Genomic DNA, 5,444 nt, shown 5'->3' with positions numbered 1-5,444 from the left:
TGTCTCCGTGGCGCAATTGGCTAGCGCGTTCGGCCGTTAACCGAAAGGCTGGAGGTTCGAGCCCACCCGGTGGTGGTGTGGCGCTTTTTTTTCTTCGGGCTGATAGCTCTGAAGAGATGTTCTGACGGATGTGAGAGCGGAGCACGACTGTCTCCGTGGCGCCATTGGCTAGCGCGACCGGCTGTTAACCGAGAGTTTTCAGGTTCGAGCCCACCAGGGGACGGTGTGTCGCTTTTTTCTTTGCGCTGATTGCTTTGAAGATATGTTCTGATGGTGGTGAGAGGGGAGAACGACTGTCTCCGTGGCTGTCGCAATTGGCTAGCGCGATCGGCTGTTGACCGAGAAGTTGGATGTTCGAGCCCACACGATGGTGGTGCGGCGTTTCTTTTTCTTTGGGCTGTTAGCTCTGAAGAAATGTTCTGACAGTGGTGAGAGTGGAGCACGACTGCCTCCGGGGCCCAATTGGCTAGCGCGATCGGCTGTTAACCGAAAGGTTTGAGGTTCGAGCCCACCCGGTGGTGATGCGGCGCTTTTTTTCCTTTGGGCTGATAGCTCTGAAGAAATGCTCTGATGGTGGTGAGAGTGGAGCACGACTGTCTCCGTGGCGCAATTGGCTAGCGCGATCGGCTGTTAACTGAAAGGTTGGAGGTTCGAGCCCTCCCGGCAGTGGTTTGTTGCTTTTTTTTCTTTGGGCTGATAGCTTTGAAGATATGTTCTGATGGTGGTGAGAGTGGAGCAGGACTGTCTCCGTGGCGCAATTGGGTAGCGCGATCAGCTGTTAGCCAAAAGGTTGGAGGTTCGAGCCCACCCGGTGGTGAATCGGCGCTTTTTTTTCTTTGGGCTCATAGCTTTGAAGTTATGTTCTGATGGTGGTGAGAGTGGAGCAGGACTGTCTCCGGGGCGCAATTGGCTAGCGCGATCGGCTGTTAACCGAAAGGTTCGAGGTTCGAGCCCACCCGATGGTTGTGCGACACTACTTTTTTCTTTGGGCTGATAGCTTTGAAGATATGTTCTCATGGTGGTGAGACTGGAGCAGGACTGTCTCCGTGGCGCAATTGGATAGCGCGATCGGTTGTTAACCGAAAGATTGCAGTTTCGAGCCCACCCGTGGACGGTGTGTCGCTTTTTTTTTGCTTTGCGCTGATGGCATTGAAGGTATGTTCTCATGGTGGTGAGAGTGAAGCACGACTGTCTCCGTGGCACAATTGGCTAGCGCGATCGGCTGTTAACCGAAAGGTGGGAATTTCGAGCCCTCCCGGGAGTGGTGTGTTGCTTTTTTCTTTGCGCTGATAGCTTTGAAGATATTTTCTGATGGTGGTGAGAGTGGAGTACGACTGTCTCCGTGGCGCAATTGGCTAGCGCGTTCGGCCGTTAACCGAAAGGCTGGAGGTTCGAGCCCACCCGGGGGTAGTGCGGCGCTTTTTTTTTCTTTGGTCTGATAGCTTTGAAGATATGTTTGATGGTGGTGAGAGTGGTGCAGGACTGTCTCCGAAGCGCAATTGGCTAGCGCGATTGGCTGTTAACCGAAAGGTTGGAGGTTTGAGCCCACCAGGAGACGGTGTGTCGCTTTTTTCTTTGCGCTGATAGCTTTGAAGATATGTTCTGATGGTGGTGAGAGTGGACCACGACTGTCTCCGTGGCGCAATTGGCTAGCGCGTTGGGCAGTTAACCGAAACGTTGGAGGTTCGAGCCCACCCGGTTGTGGTGCTGCGCTTTTTTTCCTTTGGGCTGATAGCTCTGAGGAAATGTTCTGACGGTGGTGAGAGTGTAGCGCGACTGTCTCCGTGGCGCAATTGGCTAGCGCGATCGGCTTTTATCTGAAAGGTTGGAGGTTCGAGCCCTCCCGAGAGTGTTGTGTAGCTTTTTTTTCTTCGGGCTGATAGCTTTGAAGATATGTTCTGATGGTGGTGAGAGTAGAGCAGGACTGTCTCCGTGGCGCAACTGGCTAGCGCGATCGGCTGTTAACCGAAAGGTTGGAGGTTCGAGCCCACCCGGTCGTGGTGCTGCGCTTTTTTTCCTTTGGGCTGATAGCTCTGAGGAAATGTTCTGACGGTGGTGAGGGTGTAGCGTGACTGTCTCCGTGGCGCAATTGGCTAGCGCGATCGGCTTTTAACTGAAAGGTTGGAGGTTCGAGCCCTCCCGAGAGTGTTGTGTAGCTTTTTTTTCTTTGGGCTGATAGCTTTGAAGATATGTTCTGATGGTGGTGAGAGTGGAAAAGGACTGTCTCCGTGGCGCAATTGGCTAGCGCAATCGGCTGTTAACCGAAAGTTTGGAGGTTCGAGCCCTCCCGGAAGCAGTGTGTCACTTTTTTTATCTTTGCGCTGATAGCTTTGGAGAAATGTTTTCACGGTGGTGAGATTGGAGCACGACTGTCTCCGTGGCGCAATTGGCTAGCACGTTCGGCTGTTAACCGAAAATTTGGAGGTTCGAGCCCTCCCGGGAGTGGTGTGTTGCTTTTTCTTTGCGCTGATAGCTTTGAAGATATGTTCTGATGGTGGTGAGAGTGGAGCACGACTGTCTCCGTGGTGCAATCGGCTAGCGTGATCGGCTGTTAACCGAAAGGTTGGAGGTTCGAGCCCACCCGGTGGTGGTGTGTTGCTTTTTTCTTTGCGCTGATAGCTTTGAAGATATGTTCTGATGGTGGTGAAAGCGGAGCACGACTGTCTCCGTGGCGCAAATAGCTAGCACGTTCGGCTGTTAACCAAAACTTTGGAGGTTTGAGCCCTCCCGGGAGTGGTGTGTTGCTTTTTTCTTTGCTATTATAGCTTTAAAGATATGTTCTGATGGTGGTGAGAGTGGAGGACGACTGTCTCCGTAGCGCTATTGGGTAGCGTGATGGGCTGTTAACCGAAAGGCTGGAGGTTCGAGCCCACCCGGTGGTGGAGCGGCGCTTTTTTTCCTTTGGGCTGCTAGCTCTGAAGAAATGTTCTGACGGTGGTGAGAGTGGAGCACGACTATCTCTGTGGCGCAATTGGCTAGCGCGATCGGCTGTTAACTGAAAGGTTGGAGGTTCGAGCCCTCCCGGGATTGGTTTGTTGCTTTTTTTTCTTTGGGCTGAAAGCTTTGAAGATATGTTCTGATGGTGGTGAGAGTGGAGCAGGACTGTCTCCGTGGCGCAATTGGCTAGCGCGATCAGCTGTTAACCTAAAGGTTGGAGGTTCGAGCCCACCCGGTGGTGGTTCGGCGCTTTTTTTTGTTTGGGCTCATAGCTCTGAAGATATGTTCTGATGGTGGTGAGAGTGGAGCAGGACTGTCTCTGGGGCGCAATTGGCTAGCGCGATCGGCTGTTAACCGAAAAGTTGGAGGTTCGAGCCCACCCGGTGGTGGTCGGCGCTTCTTTTTCTTTGGGCTGATAGCTTTAAAGATATGTTCTCATGGTGGTGAGAGTGGAGCAGGACTGTCTCCGTGGCGCAATTGGCTAGCGCGATCGGTTGTTAACCGAAAGATTGGAGTTTCGAGCCCACCCGTGGACGGTGTGTCGCTTTTTTTTTGCTTTGCACTGATGGCGTTGGAGGTATTTTCTGATGGTGGTGAGAGTGAAGCACGACTGTCTCCGTGGCGCAATTGGCTAGCGCAATCGGCTGTTAACCGAAAGGTTGGAATTTCGAGCCCTCCCGGGAGTGGTGTGTTGCTTTTTTCTTTGCGCTGATAGCTTTGAAGATATGTTCTTATGGTGTTGAGAGTGGCGCACGACTGTCTCTGGGCGCAATTGGCTAGCGCGTTCGGCGGTCAACCGAAAGGCTGGAGGTTCGAGCCCACCAGGTGGTGGTGTGGTGCTTTTTTTTCTGAGGGCTGATAGCTCTGAAGAAATGTTCTGACGGTGGTGAGAGCGGAGCACGACTGTCTCCGTGGCGCCATTGGCTAGCGCGACCGGCTGTTAACCGAGAGGTTGGAGGTTCGAGCCCACCCGGTGGTGGTGCGGCGTTTATTTTTCTTTGGGCTGATAGCTCTGAAGAAATGTTCTGACAGTGGTGAGAGTGGAGCACGACTGCCTCCGTGGCCCAATTGGCTAGCGCGATCGGCTGTTAACCGAAAGATTGGAGGTTCGAGCCCACCCGGTGGTGGTGCGGCGCTTTTTCTTCTTTGGGCTGATAGCTCTGAAGAAATGTTCTGACGGTGGTGAGAGTGGAGCACGACTGTCTCCGTGGCGCCATTGGCTAGCGCGACCGGCTGTTAACCGAGAGTTTTCAGGTTCGAGCCCACCCGGTGGTGGTGCGGCGTTTCTTTTTCATTGGGCTGATAGCTCTGAAGAAATGTTCTGACAGTGTGGTGAGAGTGGAGCACGACTGCCTCCGTGGCCCAATTGGCTAGCGCGATCGGCTGTTAACCGAAAGGTTGGAGGTTCGAGCCCACCCGTGGGTGGTGTGGCGCTTTTTCTTCTTTGAGCTGATAGCTCTGAAGAAATGTTCTGACGGTGGTGAGAGTGGAGCACGACTGTCTCCGTGGCGCAATTGGCTAGCGCGATCGGCTGTTAACCGAAAGGTTGTAGTTTCGAGCCTTCCTGGGAGTGGTGTGTTGCTCTTTTCTTTTCGCTGATAGCTTTGGAGATATGTTCTGATGGTGGTGAGAGTGGAGCACGACTGTCTCCGTGGCGCAATTGGCTAGCGCGATCGGCTGTTAACAAAAAACCTGGAGGTTCGAGCCCACCCGGTGGAGGTGCGGCGCTTTTTTTTTCTTTGCGCTGATAGCTTTGAAGATATGTTCTGATGGTGGGGAGATTGGAGCACGACTGTCTCCGTGGCGCAATTGGCTAGTGCGATCGGCTGTTAACCGAAAGGTTGGAATTTCGAGCCCTCCCGTGAGTGGTGTGTTGCTTTTTTCTTTGCGCTGATAGCTTTGAAGATATGTTCTGATGGGGGTGAGAGTGGAGCACGACTGTCTCCGTGGCGCAATTGGCTAGCGCGTTCGGCCGTTAACCGAAAGGCTGGAGGTTCGAGCCCACCCGGTGGTGGTGTGGCGCTTTTTTTTCTTTGGGCTGATAGCTCTGAAGAAATGTTCTGACGGTGGTGAGAGCGGAGCACGACTGTCTCCGTGGCGCCATTGGCTAGCGCGACCGGCTGTTAACCGAGAGTTTTCAGGTTCGAGCCCTCCCGGTGGTGGTGCGGCGTTTCTTTTTCTTTGGGCTGATAGCTCTGAGGAAATGTTCTGAAAGTGTGGTGAGAGTGGAGCACGACTGCCTCCGTGGCCCAATTGGCTAGCGCGATCGGCTGTTAACCGAAAGGTTGGAGGTTCGAGCCCACCCGGTGGTTGTGTGGCGCTTTTTCTTCTTTGAGCTGATAGCTCTGAAAAAATGTTCTGACGGTGGTGAGAGTGGAGCACGACTGCCTCCGTGGCCCAATTGGCTAGCGCGATCGGCTGTTAACCGAAAGGTTTGAGGTTCGAGCCCACCCGTTGGTGGTGCGGCGCTTTTTCTTCTTTGAGCTGATAGCTCTGAAGAAATGTTC

The 5,444-nt window shown here is 53.5% G+C and overlaps 1 non-coding gene across 1 annotated transcript; it reads left to right on the top strand.

The window, feature by feature from the left end:
- The first annotated feature begins 1,336 nt into the window (after positions 1–1,336).
- On the top strand, positions 1,337–1,410 carry TRNAN-GUU (transfer RNA asparagine (anticodon GUU)). The gene has a single exon. It is a non-coding gene; the product is annotated as a tRNA-Asn (tRNA).
- The last annotated feature ends 4,034 nt before the right edge of the window (positions 1,411–5,444 follow it).

The sequence above is a fragment of the Rhipicephalus microplus genome, unplaced genomic scaffold, assembly GCF_043290135.1.
Source record: "Rhipicephalus microplus isolate Deutch F79 unplaced genomic scaffold, USDA_Rmic scaffold_58, whole genome shotgun sequence".
Taxonomy (NCBI): Eukaryota; Metazoa; Arthropoda; class Arachnida; order Ixodida; family Ixodidae; genus Rhipicephalus; species Rhipicephalus microplus.
The sequence above is the reverse complement of the archived record's forward strand: the minus strand, read 5'-3'. Positions and strand labels throughout refer to the sequence as shown.